The sequence below is a fragment of the Myotis nattereri genome (assembly GCF_964212035.1).
Source record: "Myotis nattereri genome assembly, chromosome: 5".
Classification (NCBI taxonomy): domain Eukaryota; kingdom Metazoa; phylum Chordata; class Mammalia; order Chiroptera; family Vespertilionidae; genus Myotis; species Myotis nattereri.
In genome coordinates, this window is record NC_138080.1 from 57,484,967 (window position 1) to 57,506,638 (window position 21,672).

A 21,672-nucleotide genomic window follows, 5' to 3' on the forward strand; every position below is an offset into this window, starting at 1 on the left:
GAAATGATCACCAAAATAAGTCTAGTTCACATCCATCACCTTACATAGTTATAATTTTTAGTGTGTAATGAAAAATAACATTTACTCTCAGTAACTTTCAAATACATAAAAACCTTGCTTATTGTTAAAGTCTAATAGCAATGAATTTAGAGATTTTTATGAGAATTCTGTTACATTAACTTATTTACCCATTTTGTTTAATAAGTGGGAATTTTCTTTTGTCACTTAAGTTATACAATTTATTTGCTGAAAGGAGATGAAAGGAGGGCACCAACTAAATGTTTAAAATTTTAAAAAAAAATCATACTAAGAAAAATACCCCAAACAACCAGAAGTATGGTTGTGAATGTGACAGACCTGTGTACAACTAACCTTGGTGCCAAACAAGATGGGATTAATACCGTAAATAAAGTGAACTGAAACTAGAGGATAATTAATCCTGAATATGGGAATCAAAGAAGGCTTCTGAGATGCAGGGCATCTGAGGGGGTCTTGAAAGATAGAAAAGGTTTTGAAAGTCTGCAAATTGTGAGGAAGTCATGACAGGCAGAGGGGAGAGTGTGGGCAGAAGTCTGATGGGGTAAAAACGCCAGTAAATATGGAAGGTTATATTCTTGGAGGCAGGAGATGAGGGAGTGGATATTGTATGGGACTTACAGTTACTTTTGTTCTTCAAAGCCACATCTTAGGAAGGAAACAGGAAGGAAACAACAAATGCCCGCGTGACATTTAGGGAGAGTGGAATGAAAAGGGAAATCAGGGGCAATGAGAGAAAACAACTAACGTTGGGCCCTGTCCCTGCAGGCCGCCCAGTATTTCAGGTAACATTGACACTGAGATGTGAAGGTCCCCAGCTATGTAACTTTTGGGAAAGAGCATTTCAAGAGAGGGAGCTGAGCTGGTATATTTAAGGGACTGGAAGTGTGTCTGAGAGGAGTTGGGAATATGGAGGAGGAGTGGCAGGAGGTAGAAGTTATTCTGATGGTCAAAAGTCAGACTTATTTAAATCATAGTCTCACTTCTAAGGACCTAACCCTCTAAAAATAAATTTCTTTTTGTTACCTTACTTGAAATCTAAAGTAAATGCCCTAAAGTAATATAATACTCTGTGGTAGTTGTAGATTAATTTTTGGATTTTTCTTGAAACATTTAAAAATGTCTTCTTTGTTTAAAATACAAAATTTTTGTTGATTCTGACCATTGATAGCTAATCTTTTTTTCAGTGTTAAAGATGAATAATCATTCCCGATGATGGTGGTGGACAGATTCAGCTGAATAACTGAATATCTCAAAATTAATGTTAACCACCTAATTATTTTCCCTACCAAGACTTTGACTAGATTTGTTAAAACGAGCAAAGAAGATGGATTTTTTGAATTTCTCAGTTTTGCATTTGAGTTGGTGAAATGATGATCTGAGAAATCCCAAAAGGAGTAGAAAAGAAGCCATAGCACTTGGATGCCATAACGTAACTTATATAATTGATTATTAACTAAAGTCTATTTTTAAATAGTCTACAAACATAGTACCCCCTTATGCACTGACAGCTTTTTAGATATCTGAGAAGCCATATATATTTTCTTATTTTCAAATTTCAAAACAAAAGTTTTTAGAGATCAAGTAAATGAGGTCTGAAATATTTTTTTTGACTACTACTGTTCCACCACATAGAAAAAAGAATTCCTTTGAAAGATATATTTCTACGTGTGTTTCAGAGAAGTTTGAATTTGGGCTCCTAGTGGTACCCAGGAAATGAAATGAACCATAAATGAGACACATCAAAAGTAACTGACAAAGAACTTTTTCAATATTAAAGTGATGAATCAGAGCTCAAATTAACAAGTAAAGGAGTTCGCCTATAATGAAAATCTTTTTCCAACATAACACTTCATTATAAAGGGAGTTTTTCTATAATAGAAGCAAGTGTAATTACATTTTTATATATAATTAGGACATTATTATCATTTCACCATATCAAAGTTCATTATAAGACATCTCCAATACATTTTTTATAGAGTAAAAATAAGAAGAGAACAGGAGTCCTTCAATTAGATTCATATAAGGACATCCACAGAGACTGAGAGAAGCTGATCAAACAGCTTATTTAGCCCAAAAGGGACCAGGTAGAACCCACGTTGCTTTTATGACACAGAAGTTGCATTTTTTTTGTATCCCGTATAAGTTATAATTATAGTTTCCACCCCATTCGTATTCAACCATGAGACATTAAAGGTGCAACGTTCTCAGCTGGAACCCAACTTTCCCCCAACATTTCAAGCTGCTGTACCACAGTTCCTCGGTGCTCACTCTGCTTGGCATAATTCTTATTGGGCCTGACACGAACACCTGTCAAACGGGAAGGAATCTACAAACCGCGCTATTTCACCAGTTTCATAAAAACAATTAAGGCCCCTTCTTCCCCTGCCCCCAATCACCTCATAACATCTTTGGAAGATAAAGTAGTTTCTAATAAATAAAAAATTACATTTTAAAACAAATTACATAACAGATATGTCTAGTCAAATGTGAAAAATGTATCACGTGGCAGAATTTGTAAGTGGGTGTGTACAAATAAATCTTGACTTGCAGAAATTAGCACATTAATATGTTCAAAGTTAATTAAAACAAAATGCATTTTTGTGCATTATTAACCAGTGAATGTTGTTTTTGTGCAGATGAAATGATGACGGTAACATGATTTGGGGAATTGACTCTTAATACTCCAACCTCAGAATGTCTTCATTTTGGTATACTTAAGACCCCTCACTGAACAGAGCCCCGTGAATTTATCATGCATGTTCCTCTTGGTTTTATGATTTTCAGCCTTTGCTCTATAAGCAGGATGTGAGGGATGTGCCAGAGAAAGATTTATTTCTGCCACGTGTAGTTAGAGTCCCAGAAGGTCAGTGCCTGGAGCTGGAGAGAGCTTCGCCTTGTACAGACAGGGAAACTGAGACACAAAAACCGCCCTTCTGAGCCTGGACCTGGAGCCAGGGCTGGGACCTCTAGGCTCCACCCCAGTCTGCTGGCTTTTTTCTAGTTTCTCTATGATGATCTCAGTTCCAAAACATAATTTTTAAAATCAAATTATTATCTCTACTGCACTAAGTAATTTATCTTTAGTTTGAAGATTTTTTTATGTGTATGTGTTTGCTTTAAGATATACCATCTCAAATTCCCCACCTTTTTTTTAGGTAGCAGTTTGGTGTGAATTAATATACGAAAACAAATAAAATACATGTAAGTTATCTCCAAAAAAAATGATTCAGGAGGTATTTCAGGAGCTTATGATTTATAATTTTAAATACCTATTATTATTATTATTATTAAGTTACTATAAAACTATCAAAATTTATTGGATTTTCTGTCGAATACAGTTTAATAAGTGGATAATTTATATATGACCATTTCACCGGGCTCTACAGATCTTTTTATTCTTTGTGATTTTTACTCTGATGGGTGCATATTATTTTTTATAATATGCCCATACTTTGCATATAAAGTGTTAAAGAAGACTCTGAAGAACCAGGTCATTTATGACAGAGGTGGATTTGAAATAATCCTTTTCTCACTTAAACCACCCTGCTTCTCAATATAAGTGGTAAGTCATAGATATCAGAATTGTGATTTACTGGCTTGACCATTCACTTATGTAGCTAGAAATATAGTTGTTTAGACAAAGTGAATCCTCTTAAAAATTAACTTGTCCTCCTAATTTCTTAAACCCAATTTAGTAATCAGGAACTTCTCACGGTACTCATGCTCCTGCCTGTAATCCTGTTTGTGGTCACATCATCACTGGCTTGTGGGTGAAATCTTTATCCAAAATAGCAGCCAGTATTTCTGTGCCCAGGCAGGCTGTCTGCTTGTTCCTTTGGAATGTTCATAAGATTTTCTTGTAAATATTAGAATTTTCTATGGAAATTATTTCTTACAACCAGACAGTTTCTCCTTTATCATGTTAAAATGCTAAATATTAAGATGATAGTCTCTGTTAGTGATTCCTGAGGGAAGGGGGAGAAATCTGTTAACTACCTTCTTGCTCCTTGCCTTTTACATTTAAAACCCCTAAGTGAGCATGTGTCACACTCCCCTCCAAATTAACCTAAAAAGTATTGTGCGGGAACATTATTTGAATATTGCAAGTTAAAAGTCTGAAACTATCTCCATCTTTTTTTTTTTTTTAGCCAAAATGAAATTTATAGTCTGTTGAAAACAATTAACAGAAGGGAGACAAAATCAATTATTGGATTAAATTTATTAAACCTTTATCATATGATCAAACTATGTACCTGCTGTCCTGTCCCACAATAAATGAATGCTTGGACTGAAAATGAGCAAGTTGGTTTGGACCGCGCTGTCAGCTGCGTTTGGCGCCTGGCAGCCACGTTTCCAGGCCATCTCAGTGACATTAGCCTGTCCGTGAGGCACTTCTCTCTGCACTAGCTCACGTGTTCGGTTGTCACTGCGTTGCATGCTCAGATTTCTTTAAGGTGCACATGCTGTTTATACATTTACATGCATTTGTTTAGATCTGTTTCTTCCATCTGACTGTTGGCCCATTGAAGGAAGGAAATCTATTTGCCATTTTATTTCCTCCTTTCCAAAGTGCCAGGTAAAGAGCTCTGCCCACCACGGGTGTTCAGAAAATATCAGTGGTTTGTTTTCTAACAGCCGATCACTATGACATTATGGTTTTGTGCATGTTTGTTTTGTTTTAGTTCTGTGGTACTGCTATCCCTCAAATAAGCTGAAAACATCTTTCTTTTAAAAAAACATATGAATGCTGGTGGGTGAAACTGGGACCGGGGGACTCTAATGCATTATCATGTCCCCACCACCTTTGTAGATAAATACACCCTAAGGTTTCAGATGTCTTCCCAAGGAAACATCAAGCACAGACGTGCTTCTTCTTTACAGCAGAGGTGTCTTTTCACAAATCAAAGGTCTAGGTTTTTCCAAGTTGCTTTCAGAACGCTGGGCTGGGTGTAGCACCCCTTTTAGCCTATAAAAGGACCGATATCACATTCCGAGTCTGAAGTTATGTGGATTCATATTTAATTATGTTGGCCAATTATTTTGCTACCCTCACAGAAGGGGGAGGATGGTGACATAGAAGAGAATTCCCAGGCCACATGAACTATTGCTATCCCTCCTAGCCATCACTTCCATACTATCTACATATCCTGCTTCCTTTAAAAAAAAAAAGAAACTTTCGTCTGTGAAAAGAATAGCATTAAAAGAAAGTGCCACAGAAGGCAGCTGCGTTTGGCATCGAGCAACATGCTGCAAGTGCTTGCAGTTCAGAAATGCATGTTCGCTTCTCCAGAAGGAAAAATTCTTGCTCTCGTTGTGTTTACAGTAAAAAGCTCCAGACATGTTTTTACAACGTTGACTCCAGCTTGGACAGATTTATTATACTTGGAAATGGGGCTCCGCTCTTTTCAACCTTTAGCTCCTTGAGGTTAATATGAATGATTATTTTCACAAAGAATGTGCGCAGTATAATTGTGTATTTTCCTAAGTGGTGGCTACAATTGGGACATCATTTAAGGTGAAATTAAAAGGGAGCTTTGTAACACTTAATGAAGTGGCCAATTCTCAATTCAATATGCTATTCCTGTGCAAGAAAATGGAAATTTTATGAATGATAAATTTAGGTATCTGAATCTATTCCTTTTATGAATACGTCTGGCCCCAGGTAAGGGAAAATTCACAAAAGACTGAAATGATTTTGTTTTAAGGTTCTATATTTGGTCAGATAGAGCAAATCCTGTTATAATTTTCCACATGAACCTCTAGCTTCATATTTTCACATCAGAAAATCAGGCAGACAATGGTGAGCTATCACTCTCAGGAGTAGACCTTTGTATTTGTACAACCACGGAAATATACTTAACATGCTTTTTCTTCCATAAGACCTGCTCTGAAAAAGCTCTCTCCCCAACTCCCTACGCCAGGCTGTGTGTATTTTGCGGTCATCCAGCCGTCCATTCGCTCACATCTGCACACACGCTTGCGTTCAGAGAGATGCCTAAGGACCGACCACAATGCTGATAGCTGCTCTCGGGGAGCTCCCAGCCTGGCAGCAAAGCTCACACGAGCATAAACATGGGGTTAATGCTTTCATTGTTTCAAAAGCAGTGTTTGCTTGCTTTCCCTGCCTCCTCCTCCACAAGGGTTGCTTCGCCTGGGAGATTCGCCTCAGGGTTGAAACGCTGCAGCAGCAGGGACTCTGGTGGGCAGCATCCCTTCTTCAAGAGAGGATGCAGCCCTGCTCCTGTGCTGCGAGGCTGCGTCTCAGGGGCAGCTGGGACAGCTGTCATGGCCAGCTCATCTCCTGTCTTATCTGACCTCTTCTGGGCTCATTTCATCCATAAGTAATGTCTGAAGTTTCATCCAGTGGACGGTGCTCCCGCTCTGATAATGCAATTATTAGGGTCCCTCAGTCAACCAGTTGGCCAGATGAACATAGAGAGCAATCTCTCCCAGATGCCCTTGGCACCTGACAGATGGCTGTGTCAGTCATGTTTAAAGGCACTGTGTGTGCCTGAGCCCTTTTAGGCCCCTTTAAAGCTGTCCAGCCAAGTTGAGTGTTAGAGAGAAGAGTGTCATCCAAACAGCATGACTGATATGAGGCTCAAAAATTACCAAGAGGAAATAAGGGGAAGATAGTTTGAAAGGGCATGATGCAGCCAGGCTGCTGTTGCTCAGTGGTTGAGCGTTGACCATGTGCCAAGAGGTCATGGGTTCGATTCCCTGTCAGGGTACATGTCTGGGTTGCGGGCTCGATCCCTAGTCGAGAGCATACAGGAGACAGCTGATCGAGGCTGTCTCTCATCTATGTTTCTATCTCTCTATCCCTCTCCCTTCCCAGTGGATAGGCACGGGTACTGTCTGCATTCACAGAGCTCACTGTGTAAGAGGGAAGCATGATCTTCTTTGTGGATCTTATTGCAATCTAAGAACGGAGTTCCTTTTAGCCGGAAAGAAGCCTGGGATTCCCAGCAAGTAACCTCGAAACTTCCCACATCAGTGAAGACAGTGGAGCAGTAGGTAATGAGGTGGCCACTGGATGCAACTTTTAGATGAAGCTCAATCCTGCTCAGTCTGAGTCCCCGGAGTGTCTCTTGACTCAGCCTCTTTTCTTCATCTGACTGTGTCATCTCAGTCTGGAGAACTGCACGTGTCCGGTGGTCTCCCTGCACCACTGTCTCCCAGCGGGGCTGGGGCCCTTCCTTACCGCCGTCAGAGCCTCTTCCCTTCGCTGGAGGCTTTGTGTTGGCTTCCTGTCTGTAGGTTGAATTCCACATGCCTTATCTTAGCATATGAGGCCTTGTAGAGTCTGCTTAAACTTACTTCCCTCGTCTCATTGCCTGTCATTCTGTCTCCCACCTCGCCTTCCTCCCACCCCGCCACACACACACACACACACACACACACACGCACACGCACACAGATACAGACTAAGCTCTGGCCGCACGGACGTTCTCACAGTTCCCCAAAGCTGCTGCTCACTCATGACTGCGTCCCTCAGCACATGCCCTTCGCCCAGCGGGAAGCGTCTCTTCACACGTTAAAGTTGCAGACTCTGCATGTGGTCTTGCCGCCCTTGGCCTGGCAGACAGTTTAGGCAGGACTGTTCCCTCCCAGGAGATCCCACAGCACGTTTTCATTCCTTTAAAGGATGATATTATAGGTTGTCTGTGTGCACATGTCCTCTCCCTATGAGTTCCTGGGGGGAAGGGGTTGTGCCTCACCCATCCTCATATCCTAGGGGCCCAGCAACATCTCTGGCACTGAGCGACAGGCTAATAAATGCTGCCTGAATGACTGGATACGTGAAGGAAATCAACTGTGCCTGCTCCAAGGCCTAGCGCATCAGTACCTCTTGTTACTCACTGTTTAAAAGAGCTCAGTGGCAGTCATTTTGTGGCAGTCTCCGGGGTGAGTCTGTGACCACCTGGGGCACACACCGCATTCCATATCAGGAAGAAGCAGCTGCTGATGGTTTGAATGTAGCTACAGAAAGCGAAGTTCTGTATCGGAGCAGAATAGCCCCTAAGCACAGAACCTTTGTCCCTGATTGCTCACAGCTCCCCCGTTACTAGCAGTGGGGTCAGGCCTCTCTGTACGGAGCCACTGCCGGCTTTGTTTTTCCCAAAAGTATTTTCCTCTGGCTTCAAAGAAGTACAGCAATGCTGTTTGGGCGATTGTCCCTCTGTGATGCCAAGATGTTTCAGAACAATGTTACGATGCCATGTCGCACCTACTATCACTGAGACAAGCCCAGAAGTTAAATTATGAAGCAAACGTAAGCTTTGAAGAAATTTTTATTTAATCTGTATTCCCCTGTTTCATCTGCACAACCATCCAGCACAATCTGCATCATTATTAGCCACATCAACTTACTAAAAAAAAAAAAAAAAGAAAAGAAAAGAGAGAGAGTAAAAAGTAAGACATCTGTGTTACAGCATTAATATATTCAAAGGTTTTTACTTTCATCTTGCAGGCATTAACAGTGTGTAAATGCAATGTAAGCGCGACGTACAACAGCACTAAGTTAGCAGAAGAAAAGCCTTAGGAAAAGAAGGGGGGGCTGGCAGAAAAAGAAAGAAAGGTGTGTGTGTGTGGAGGGGACCACGGGGTTGGGAATAATGTGAAAATCAGAGTTTTTCCGGTACGTAGAGTATTTTGCCTATTGCTCTTCCATGGCTTTGCTTCTAATTGCCGGCGCAGTTTCTAAGGCACTGAGGCAACCCTCAAGCAGTGCGCCCAAGGTGTGTTTGTGCTGCTATGCCCTCTGGCTTGGCTGCCAGCCTATTCCCTTAGATCAGAGCCAGAAGGCAGACTGTTTTCGAATACCGATCACCTCACCCGGACCTAATCCTTTGAGTTCTCTTTGGCATCTATTCCTTCTGCCAGTTTCCTCCTCTGTTCCTCTCTTTCCTTCTGAAGTTGACAACAAAGACATCCTCAGGGCCCTCCTTGATGTGAGACCACTCTTGATGTTATTACAGTGTGTGTTTTTTTGTACCCTAAAGTTGTGCTACTTTTATATTCAGCTAGCACAATATTTGCACACCAGAAGATAAAGAACGTGTGAATACGTTATACACAGTGATAGTTTCTTTCGCATTCGTACCCCTCTGTGTTTTTTGATGTAAACCCTCCTCTTTCCCTGTCACTCATCTACATACCTGATCAAGAACCCGAAGGCCTCCCTTTATAGATGATGTTACTTCTCTACCTCAAATTGGCCTGACCTGCCACTTTTAATTTTAAAAAGATGGCTGTACGAGATATGGATGAATATGGAATTTCTATGAGGCACAAAACTTTTGAACGGTTCCTGTCCTCTGTGATAGTGAGTTTTAAAAGGGAAATCTCCAAAGAGCTAATTAGTAGACAAGTAGAGCTCAGCCTGAACAAAGCTGAAGAGATGGCGGATAACTAAAAGGACCTGGCCAGAGCTGACAAAAATCAAAGCCCTGACAGGGAGCTGGCAGTAACCTTGGGCTGCGAACTGACAGGGACAATAAAACAAATGCTCCAAACCCGGCAGAGAGTGACAGCCTCGGTATGGGCTCTCAAAGAGCACAATATCACCACAACAGGAAGCGGTGATTTTTCAGCAGGCAAACCAAAGGCTTTTCCACCCACCCCAATGCCAGCAAATGTGAACTGGCACCAGCCACCACCCTGAAGTGGGAGAGAGAGGGAGAGTGAGAAGGGGAGGGGGTCGGGGAGAGGGAGAGTGAGAGACAGAGAGACAGAGAAATGGCCCCTAAGAGCTTTTAAAAGTTCCTGGGAAGTTCCAGGCTTGTTTAACTAGAGAGTAGAAAGTCTCTCTCTGGAGCAGCAGGAGGAATGTGAAGTGGCCCCACGTGGAGACAGAGCTGGGCTGTTGCTGGCCGCTCAGGCAGAGGAGCAGAGAAGGAAAGCTGAGGGAAAGCGCTAGTTGGGGAAAACCTGTCCAGGCCAGGACTTGACTAGCCCAATGACCAGCAAATAAATGGTTGCAAATCAAAGGAGTGGTCCTGGCCAGAAGCTTGAGGCATGCAAGGGCAGAGGAAAGTGGGGTCAAGGAAAGAGTAACAGGAAACATAAGTTGTAAGGAGAGGTATGGAGCAGAGAGCCACATTTTAAAACTACTAGAAGAGAGAGAAAATGCACAAAAAATTCTTTCAAAAATCCTCTTTTATTTACTAAGAAGAGAGAGGAAGTTCCGATAGGTTTATATCAGGCTTAGGCACTAATGAGCTGCAGTCTAAAATCCCAAGGATGCAAAGCCCATGAGAGGTAGGAAAGGATGCTTCCGTTAACCGAGTGATCCGAAAATTTCTCTGTGTTTACAAGGCTCCTTATATATTTCTGGACATCCAGACAATTATATTTAGGAAAGAAGCCAAGCCCTACAAAGTGCTATGACGGCAATGAGGTAAAACTTGAAAGCAAGCACTTAAAACACATTCAGCTTTGAAACCCAAATGCTGGTAATGTACATTAGGTGGTTTTTATCATCCCTAAATAAGGTCTGAGTTTCAGGCATATTCTTCTGCTTCTATATTTATTCTTCTCCGAGATACTAAAATCCAAACCCTTACTGAAGAAGCCCTTGAAGACATGAGCAGTGACTGCACACTCCAGGGGTATTATCTCAGAGAAACAAGGAGCTAGGAGAGGTGAAAGCTTTGGGAGAAACCTGAGGCATTTTTCAAAGTCTATAACATATGCTTAAGTTCGTGGAAAATGCATCTCAATTTTCTTGCTCAGACTCCAGTGTCTCCAATCATATACCTCAAAATTTACATCCTATTTACATAATTATATTATTATCCTAAATATTATATTTGCTATTTATCTTAAGACTGTTATTGAATTCTCCCATTTGATAAGTTAAAAAGCTTGGCTTGGCTCAGAATGAGTCTGATCTCATATGATAGTCTGAATCTGGACAAGAATGAAGATAAGTAAGAAGGCAACTATTTGAATACTTGGCTCATAGACAAGCTGGCCCATGTTAAACTTTCGGTAAAGGAATAATTTTTTTCTTTTAATTTGGGTTTGAGATTCAATGACCATTTTGGAAAAATAAGCATATATTCAGAACAGCTTCTAAAATATATCTGCATATATCTAAAGGTGAGTTGCATAATCTAAAAAAGAAAAAGCAAGTAATTTAGAAGTCATTATAAAACACGGCCTAGCAAATACTTGATGTTTCTTTCTCCTTAATTCACATCTACAGGAAAAACTAAGGGTTTTCTGTTTCATATTTAAAGATGATGCTACTAATCCACCCACAGTAGAACACGTGAGTTATTTTCTCTAGGACTGGAGATAGGCTTTTGGTGAGACATTGGTGGGGCTAACTCAAACATCTTTATCCCAGAACACTATCACATGTTTGTGGTTCCTGCCCAAGATTCAGAAGAATAATGAGAATCTGGAAACTTTCCTGGGGGGGAGCACTTTGGTCCCTTGTACAGATAGAGTTCCCAAGGCCCAGGAAGTTGGAAAGCTTAAACTGCATGATGAAACTGCGCAGTGGCCACGCCAAAAGGAGAGCCCAGGCCTGACACTGTCCACCAGACCTTTCACTACTAAGAGGCACATGAACCACACCGGTACATACCCGCCTAGCTTATTGACCTGCTTTGGTAATAATCAATTACTGGCTGGAGTCTAGGTAAAAATAAACTGTCCAGCTATCCAGGCCTGGATGATCATCCCTTCGTGGTCTATCTTACTGCTGAAATCCTCCCTCCTTCCTTCTCTGATGAAATTATTGTCTCTTGCTAGCTCAGTCTAATCAGGCTGCTACACCAAAATACCATAGACTGGGTGGCTTAAACAACAGGCCTTTCTTTCTCACGGTTCTGAAGGCTGGCAGGTTCTCAAGATCAGAGTGCCATGGTGGTCGGAGGCTCAGTGAGGCCCCTCTTCCTGGTTGCCTTTTTGCTGTGTTCTCACAGGGTGGACAGAGAGATTGCCAGCTCTCTGGTCTCTGCTTTTAGGGCACTAATCCCATCATGAGGTCCCCACTCTCATGACGTCATTTAAATCTGGTTACCTCCCAGAGGACTCTCCCTCGCCCCTCTAGCCACCATCACTCCAGGGATAAAATCTTTAACCTGAATGTGGGAGAAGACACTATCATTCCGTCCACAACACTTGCCATCACTTTGGGTTCGTTCCTTCATACCTTCATCAGACACATCAGTTTGAGAAAACAAAACGAGAGTTGGTGACTGGTTTTTCCCTTGTAGCATCTGTAATGGTGTCTGGCATACAGTGGTGTTCAATAATATTTTTTAAATAAGTAAATGAACCAATTTCTAGTTCTTAGGTGAAAATCAGACAGTAGCTCTATGGATTTTAAAAAATAACTCTTCATCTGAATCTTAATTAGAACTCATTGAGATGACCCTTTATAAGCTAACTGCTCCCACTCAACTTTTTCTGGTGATTATACCTTCTTGATTAGCCCATCTATAATTTATTGATAAAAATTTCACCTAAGTTTGCTTAATTAATGCAAATTTTGAAAATTCTTCTCTAAACATATGCACTTGTTTGTATAAAGTGATTTTTTTTCCCTTTGTGGATCTCTGTGACAAATCCTTGAAGTATGTCACAACAAAATGGAAGAGAGAGTTGAAAACACACTGTCATATAGACACAGATTATGTATGCTTCATTTCCATAATGTCAGACAGATTTCCTTTTTTTTTTTTTTCTGAATTCTTCAATGGCAACTCTTCAATGAATTCTTCAAATTCTTCAGTGACTCTGAGTAGATGCTTCTCATTTCTTTTTCAGTCATCCAACTCTTAGGGCCTTTAACAGACTTCTCTGTGGCAGCATCCACATACATTGCTATCAATATGAAACCATAGAAACACTACATTTTCCCAGTCTCTGCACATTGCAATGAACTCATCTCAACACTGACTTTCTTTTTCGTTTAGACTAGAGAACAAATACATTTTCTAAAGGACCATATGGCCTTTGGTTTAAAAGAAAAAAAGACATATTGACCTAAATAGTAAAAGCTAGGCACCAATCCAATAATTGCAATTTAGGAAAATCATCAAAAGATATCAATGTTAAGTGCCAAGATAGCTTTTGGGAAACATAATGTGTGTCAACAACAAATATTTGTTGAGCTCTGCTTAATAAACTCTGCTACTGTGTGTGTGTGTGTGTGTGTGTGTGTGTGTGTGAGTATATACACCCACACACGCATTCAGATATGTATATATGAATAGGTAGGCAATCTCTAACTTCCAAAACAGTTCTTCCAAGTACATCATGCCTAAACACATTGCTCCACTATTATAATTGGCAGTCAGAATAGTCCACAAATGCTGATTTCACAGAAATCACATTGACAGTCAAAATTCGAATATACCCCCTAGCCAAATGTTGCCGTTATAATCTGAAAAGGGGTAATAGTGCTCATGGCACAGCTTTATTGCCCTTTATCATCTAAAATGTGATATATTAAATTCCCACTTCTCTTTTTAGCTGGGTGGCATTAGGAGTAAAATTTATAAACTGAGGAACTTGGCAATAGTTCCTTATCTAACTTATTGGGACTTGGTAAGTTTCCCTTTTCCCAGTTATCTTATTTGTAAAATAATTATTCCAGTAAGAGATTAGAAATACTCACACTTAAAAAAATAAAAGGTGGCAGTCTACTGCTTGTAATGATTATATTAGATTTCCGCCAGGCTTTCCTCACTTCTGAAATACATAAACCACCAGTAACATAGTCAACTACAAGATCTCTGATTTGAGACAAATACAAATCATTATGGTGCTCAAATTTAGAACAATAATCTGAGATTACATTTTGTATATCTGTGATAATAATTTCCACCTTAATGTGCTTCACATAAATGCTTGTTGATAAGTATTTTACAATTTTACAGATGGCAAAAGTAGGGAGTCTGTTAGCAAAGTTTTAAAGTTAAATCCATGATTTCCTGATTCCGTTTATCCATGAGACCCATGCTATGATCTAATTGCCTCTCCAGTCCTTTGAACATACCTATGGCAAATGTGCTGTCTTCTTTTTTTTCCTAAACAGTCACAGAAGCCCTAGCCTGTTTGGTTCAGTGGGTAGAACACTGGCCTGTGGACCAAAGGGTCCTGGGTCGATTCTAGTCAGGGGCAAGTCAAGGGTATGTACCTTAGTTGCAGGCTCTTCCCTGAGCCGATTAGGCCCTGGTCAGAGCTTGTGCAGGAGGCAACCAATGGATGTGTTTCTCTCACATGGATGTTTTTCTCCGTCTTTCCCTCTCTCCCTAAAAATCAATGGAAAAATATCCTCAGGTGAGGATAAACAAACTGCAAAAACAGTCACAGGATAATATTTAGCATTAAATTAAAATAATTTATAATTTTTAATATTTGAAAATTAAAATAATTTTCTGATATAATAGGCTAATGCCTTTTAATAGAATTACTTCAGAGTTAACTTTTCTAGCTGAAGATGAGTATACACCATGCTTTTCTAGTTAATTATTTTCTATATTTATCAACAAATCAAATGATGCATATCTCATAGATTTGATTAAGTAATGCTCACCAACAATGGGCACACTCAGCACTGGTTGAATGCTCTGTAAAAGCCAGCAGCTGTCCTATGTAAGGGACTAATTATGCATGATGAATGTCTAATTTGAGAGCAACACAAAGCTCATTTTATTTAAAGAGCAAAGAAATTGATGTGACACACTTCATGTATCTCTTGAATTTTTTGATTGACTTTACTAAGTCTAAAGATGAGTGTGTAAATGCCATCCTCTACTCTTGGTTCAGGAACCAGAAAAGGTGGTACATTTTCCATTGGGAAGAACTTATGACATATGCATGAATGATTCTGAGTATCTTACTATTTATACAGGAATTTTGTGGTTCAGTACTGAGGTGCTGTGCATTTTAATTAGAGGCTAACTGTGTCTTTCCTCAATATACCCGCAAAAAATAAAATACTGAGTAGTGGTATAAACATGATGAAAAATTCAGAAAACAACCACAAATTTCTCCTTTAACAACTTGTCCCATGTTTATGAAATATCTTGGTTAAAGTATATCTGATAAAATAAATATTTTTGTGTGTCTCTTTTATATCAACTGCATTTTTTTTTCTTTTTACCTATGAACTCCCTTCACCCATTTCTCCCGCCCCCATCCTCTACCTCAGGCACCCACCAATCTGCTCTCTGAATCTATGAGCTTCTTTGTTTTGTTTTCTTTTTATATCCCATGTATAAGTGAGATCATTAGGTATTTGTCTCTATCTATCTGACTTATTTCACTTAGCAAAATTCCAGGAGGTCCATCCATGTTGTTACAAATGGCAAGATTTCATTCTTTATTAGGGCTGAATAATATTTCATTTTGATGGAGTCTTTGGGGTTTTCTATATAGAATATCATGCCATCTGTAAACAGTGACAGTTTTACTTCTTCCTGTCCAGGTTGACTGCCTTTTATTTCTTTTTCCTGCCTAATTGCTCCGGCTCGGACTTCCAATGCTGTGTGAAAAGAAGTGGTGAGAGTGGGCATTTAGCCTGTTCCCCATCTCAGAGGAGAGGCTTTCAGCTGCTCACCAGGGAGGCTGATGTTAGCTGTGGGCTTGTCATACACAGCCTTTGTTATCTTCATCTATGTTCCCTCTAATCCACTTTGTTGGGAGTTTTTACCATAAATGGAGGTTGAATTTTCTCACAGGCTTTTTCCTGTGCCCTGATCTTGCAGCTGCCCAGGGGATGCCTCTTGACTGCCTGGCTCTGGAGGCCCGGGGAGCTTGTGCTCCTGGTCTGATGGGATTCTACTATTTGCTGTCACCCAGAAAGGAGCTCCTCCTCCTGTCTGGCACCCCTATTTTTGCACCTGCTGCCATGGGATCCTCTGCATAGCATGGCTCTGGTGGCCTCTGGGGCTTACATTAGTGGGTCTCATAGGACTGTAACCAGCAGGGAAAGAGTTCTTAAACAGCCACCACCCCAAGGGCGCAGCAAGAGTCAGCAGATCCAGAAGCTTAAATATTTTGTGAAGGAGGACTATTAGCTAATTAGCCTGGCTTTGGTCTGAGGGGAAGACTTCTAATGAAACAGGCATCTAGGTGCTGACTGTAATTCTTTACAAAGACCCAGGAGGGTGGGCAGTATCTTTACAAAGTTCTCCTTCTGGCCCTAACGGTATTGCTCAGTGGATAGAGTCGGCCTGCGGACTAAAGGGTCCCAGGTTCAATTCCGGTCAAGGGCATGTACCTTGGTTGCAGGCACATCCCCAGTAGGGGGTGTGCAGGAGGCAACTGATGGATGCTTCTCTCTCATCAATGTTTCTAACTCTCTATCCCTCTACCTTCCTCTCTGTAAAAAAATCAATAAAATATATTTTTAAAAAAAGTTCTCCTGCCGCGCTTCAAAGCTCCAGTGTTTCCTGGGAGGAGACATTACATACGGCTCATGCCCTGGTTTTTACATCTGGTGCCCCGATTTTGTAGCTGTGGCCCAGGGGAAGCTCCTTGATTGCCTGGCTCTGGTGGCCAAGGGGGCCCGCATTTCTGGGTCCCATGGGACTCTGGCAATCAGAGGGATGGTTCTTGGCAGGCTGCCACTCTTGGGGCACTGTGCAGACAGCAGACTGAGGCACAGCCCCAGCTTCTCTGTGAGGAAGGCCTCTTGGATTGTGCTGGAGCTTTGGTCTGAGGGGCAGGATTCAGGTTTGGCATTAGTCCAGAGGCTCCAGAGCTGCTCTCCAAGAATGCAGACTGTGCATCCCATCCTGGCGCCCTCTAGTTGTATGCTCCATTATAACAGAGAGCATTTCGGTCTAGTTTACCACTCCCTCCAAACTGTCTATCTCAGGGCCTGGCATGCAATTGTCAGTGAAAATAATATGTTTTGGATAAAAGAATGAATATGTTTTAGATAAAAGAATGAGTAGAAAACAGAACAATCGCGGTTATTCAATTTCGTTGAGTTCTAAAGATGTCACATCTAGGTAGTTGGGTGGACAATTCCTTATGATTTCCATTTTCTCTAATCATTATTTTTGTCTTTTACAGGGGATATAGCATAATATATCACACATGGTGCACTGAGACCCTTGAAGGTTTGAGTCATCCAGACTGATGTACTATCACCAGGTAAATGATAAAACCACTTAGAGGGAAGAACACATACATTGAAACAGATAGACTCAGACTTGTATACCAAGATACTTAGGCTCTCTGAACCCAGGTCCATTTTCATAGAACACTCACCTTGTTTTATTCAGTGAGCAAATGAATATAAATTATCTTACATCATACCCAGTAACATATGGTAGGTCTGGATTACACATTAGCCCCTTCCCTTTCCTTTAGAGGTATATATAGACGATTGTTATATTCATATTGAGAATTTGAGGGAAATAATTCTACTGTAGCCTGTGAATTATGCATCATTCTGCTGTTTTCACTTAAGGCTTTGGACGGCCTATCATCTGCTTATTTGATGTAGTCTCTTTACATCTTCAGTGCTCTCCTTACATGGACTCATTTTCCCAATTAAGCCTAGACACATAGGCATTGATTTATAGCAAGAACACAAGTAGTTAAAGGAAGTCAACATTGAACTCAATGGGCCATATTAAACCCACATTAAATCCACCTGAGATTCACTCACTCTCCTCTTGACAGTGTAATTATAGGGCGAGCAGTGAGGCTGATGGGTGAAGTGATGGCACAGATGGTGGGAGAGTGGAAGACAGGTGTTTGAATGGAGGCACCCTTCCCATTAGGTCTGTCCAATTCAACAATTATCAATATATGTGTCTTACCCTATGAGTTCTATTTGTATTATATTGGTTCTGCAGATGGTCACTGAGTAAACAGATACAAAAAAAACATCAAATTATGTTTAAATATTAAATATAACATTGACATGGGCTGATCCAGCCATTGGAAAGATAATTGTGTCCATGGTGACCTTTTGTGAGGAGAGGCCCTAAGTGTTTAGTACCATCAGTGGGCCTGAATTCTGAAAGCTACAAGCAGGTGTGGCTGCCAGAAGAGACTCACCAAATCCTAATAATTTGACCTGACCACTTATGTTAGTGTTAAGAGCGCATCGTTTCCCCTAGTTCCTATCAGCATCAGAAAGGAACAAGCACCGTGCAATAGGTCAGCTTATGTCAGTAGCTCTAAAGCAATATTTGGTAATATAGGAAAACAGTTAGAAACTGCATTCGATTGAATCTGGCCTTGTTAGAAGCCACTCCAACCTAACTGGCAACATCCAGTCAAAACTTTTTGAGTTGGTCATTCTGGGATGTTCAAAACCAGTCATTGCACTAAGAAGTACAGATTTTGGACACTGTCGTTTCAGGAGAAAGTGTGAGAGACTGGTGACAAGTGTGAAGAAGACTGGATGGCACATCGGGAGAGGATGACAGGAGGCTTGCTGTGGAGAAAGCAAGGTCAAGTAAGTGGAGAACCAAAGATATCGTCGCCTCCTTTATGTCACACAAAGTGCTGGTAACACTTCTCTTTACTTCAACCACATTCTGCCCTTCCCTCAGATTCCACCTTAACTAAAGAGTCCTGCAAACCCTTCCCCCAGATTCCACCTTAACTAATGAGTCCTGCAAACCCTTCCCCCAGATTCCACCTTAACTAAAGAGTCCTGCAAACTCTCTGCTTACACTGCCTCAAAGGTTTTGAATACATCACTGCTTTCATGGGGCAATGGCAGGTTCTACATATGGAAGACTCCCAGGCTTGCTGGCTCTAACTCTGCAATCCTGCTGCCACACTAAGCACATTCAGAACATGTAAGCGAGGAGAGATGGGAGCAGAAGGACCCTCTCTCCTCTCTGAGACAAATGCATAGAAAGCATTGTGTGCATTATATGTGCTCTACCTGGGGCCAACTCCTTGGGATTGTAAACAAATCGAGGATGTTGGAAATGCACTCAAAGTATTGAGTGCTTGTCATGTGACAGAAGGCACTGGGGAAAGAGTGATGGGCAAGCTAGTCCAAGCCTCTGTATTAATAAGACTTAACCCGAGTCAACTGGGGGTCACCAACAACCAACAAACTGTACAAATAAATATAAAAAATAATTACTATGAATTCTGTGAATTAATGTGTAGTGATTGGTACATGTAACAGAGCATCCTGGCCTCTACTTGGGGGTCAGCCAGAGCTTCTTTGAGGAAAACAGTATTCATGCTGAGACAGGAAACTGGAGAATTATTTAGCCAGATCAAAAATGGGGAAGTGTTCCGGTTTTAGGACAGAACATATAGGAAGGCCCCAGGAAAGAAAAGGGAGTGGGTGGCACATTAGAGGAGAAAAAGGAAGATCAGCACAGTCTAACTTAAAGAGGTGATACGGAGGGGCAAGATCACACAGACGCCTGTGGGAACTCGGGTTTATCCCTTGTGGTGTGGGAAACCGTTGAAAAGAATAGATGAAAGCTGAGGGACAATGTTTTCAGAAGTTCAGTTTGGATGTGTTGTGGGTACCTGGAAAGATCCAAGGTGGAAGTGGGAAAGGAGCTAAGAGAGTGTACTGACATTTCAAGTGAGAGATGACGGTGACCTGAGCTAGGGTGGCAATGGGAACGGACAGAGAAGCATGCACAGATGTGAACTGGCTTTTTTGCAAACTCTACCTGGGCCACGTCCTTTTTCACAGCTAATTAGGCCAAAGCATTTAAAGTATATCTTGCCCAAGTGGGTTTGACTCAGTGGAAGGAGCATCGGCCTGCGGACTGAAGGGTCCCAGGTTCGATTCCAGTCAAGTGCCCATGCCTGGGTTGCAGGCTCGGTCCCCAGTAGTGGGCATGCAGGAGGCAGCCGATCAATGATTCTCTCTCATCCTTGATGTTTCTATCTCTCTCTTCCTCTCTGAAATCAATAAAAAAAAATTTAAAAAATAAAGTATATCTTATTTTCTGGGAAATAATAGCTTCTCTCTCTGTAAATAGGCACAATGATACTTATATTGTTAAGAAGAGTGCTTAATACTGCCTTACAGTGCCAGGAATTTTCCAGCAATGTAAGGTTAATTCATGTAGGGATAATAATGGATTGTAAGTGAAGCTATCTCACTTCACTTCTATGATAAGGAGCCCTCTATACATGCTACATTGAAACCTATCATTTGCATGTAATAAATGAAATTATGACTATAACTTAATAAGATTAAATGAAACACCTAGATGCATTATAAATATTGTAAACCACCAGAATTATAAACAATGTGCATTTTATTGAGAGCACCAATCCTTCCTTACCTGGTTAACTGGCAATGGTTACTCCATGTCTTAGTCCATTTGCATCCTATCTCTTTAACTGAGCCCACTCTTCCCTACTGGCTGTTTCCATTGTCTGGTGGAATCCTCTGCATTTCAGCCCCTTCTTTTGTTCTAACTAGTCTGCTCTCTGCTTTTCCTTTAATTTCCTCCTTTTTTTCTGCTGGGTTAGTAGATTTCTCTTATGTTCTCCTGTTTCACTCTCATCTGTCCTTTCTCTTCCTCTTGCTGCACACCACACTGATTTCTTGCCCTCTCCTTCTGTTCTTTGCTCTTTTTTCTTTTCTGCCCTCACTTGCGATTTCTCTCAGGAAACTCTGCTACTTTTCAGAGAGAGGGAAGTTAAATCCCAAACTTACCCAGTCTGTAATAAAGCCAGTGTCTCCATTGAAGTCAGGAGAAGAAGCTGATTGGATGAACCAGTGAGCACTAGCCTTAGTTCTGGGAAACTAAACCACGTGATATAACAAGGGATTTCTCAAGGCTCTATCTGCACCAGAGGTCAGCTTTGATGCCTGAGTTCTCTAAGAGGCCCCTGGGGAGAATATGTCAGGAAAGAAGGCCATCAGCATAAGGCACAGCAGAGAACCCATGTGGTACCTACTTTGTACTTGGGCATGTGGGGGTGCTGGACCAGGTGTGTACAACTTTGACATCAGAGACGATGTTCACCCACTTGTGAATTTTAGTTGCTCAAAGTTCAAAAGTCACAGAGAAAAGAATGGAAGACTTGAAGTCATTTATGCATTCACTTACTCAACAAATAATTATTGAGCCTTAACTTTGTACTAGGCACTGTTTTGGACAATGGAAGTAATGGAGTGAACAAAACAGTCTCTGTCCTTAAGGAGTTATATTTTGGTACAGGAGACACAATAAAACTCAAACAAATAAATGTACTACTACTATTATTATCACTACTATAATACTACTAATAATTATAGCTACCACTTACATAATGCTTACAATTAGCCAAGCATTGTTCTTATTCTCTTACACAGATTAACTCCCTTAATTCTCACAACCCTCTTTTAAGGTGGGTGCTACCATAATTCCCATTTTACAGATGAGTAGAAATAGGTTAAGTATCCTTCTCAAGGTAATGGCCTTAAGTGGAAGAGTTATATAATATCAGTGATAAACATAATCAAGAAAAATAAAGGTCAAACATGTCATATACACATTTGGCCGGTGGAAGTGATATAATTACAGTAACAACATGGTCTTTGGAACCTGAGTTCTTGGATCAATGAGCTACAAATGAGTTCTGTGACTTTGGGCAAATTATATCCTTTATTTTATAAAATAAAAGCAAATTCTATAATGATTGAAAAAGACTTGGTGCAGG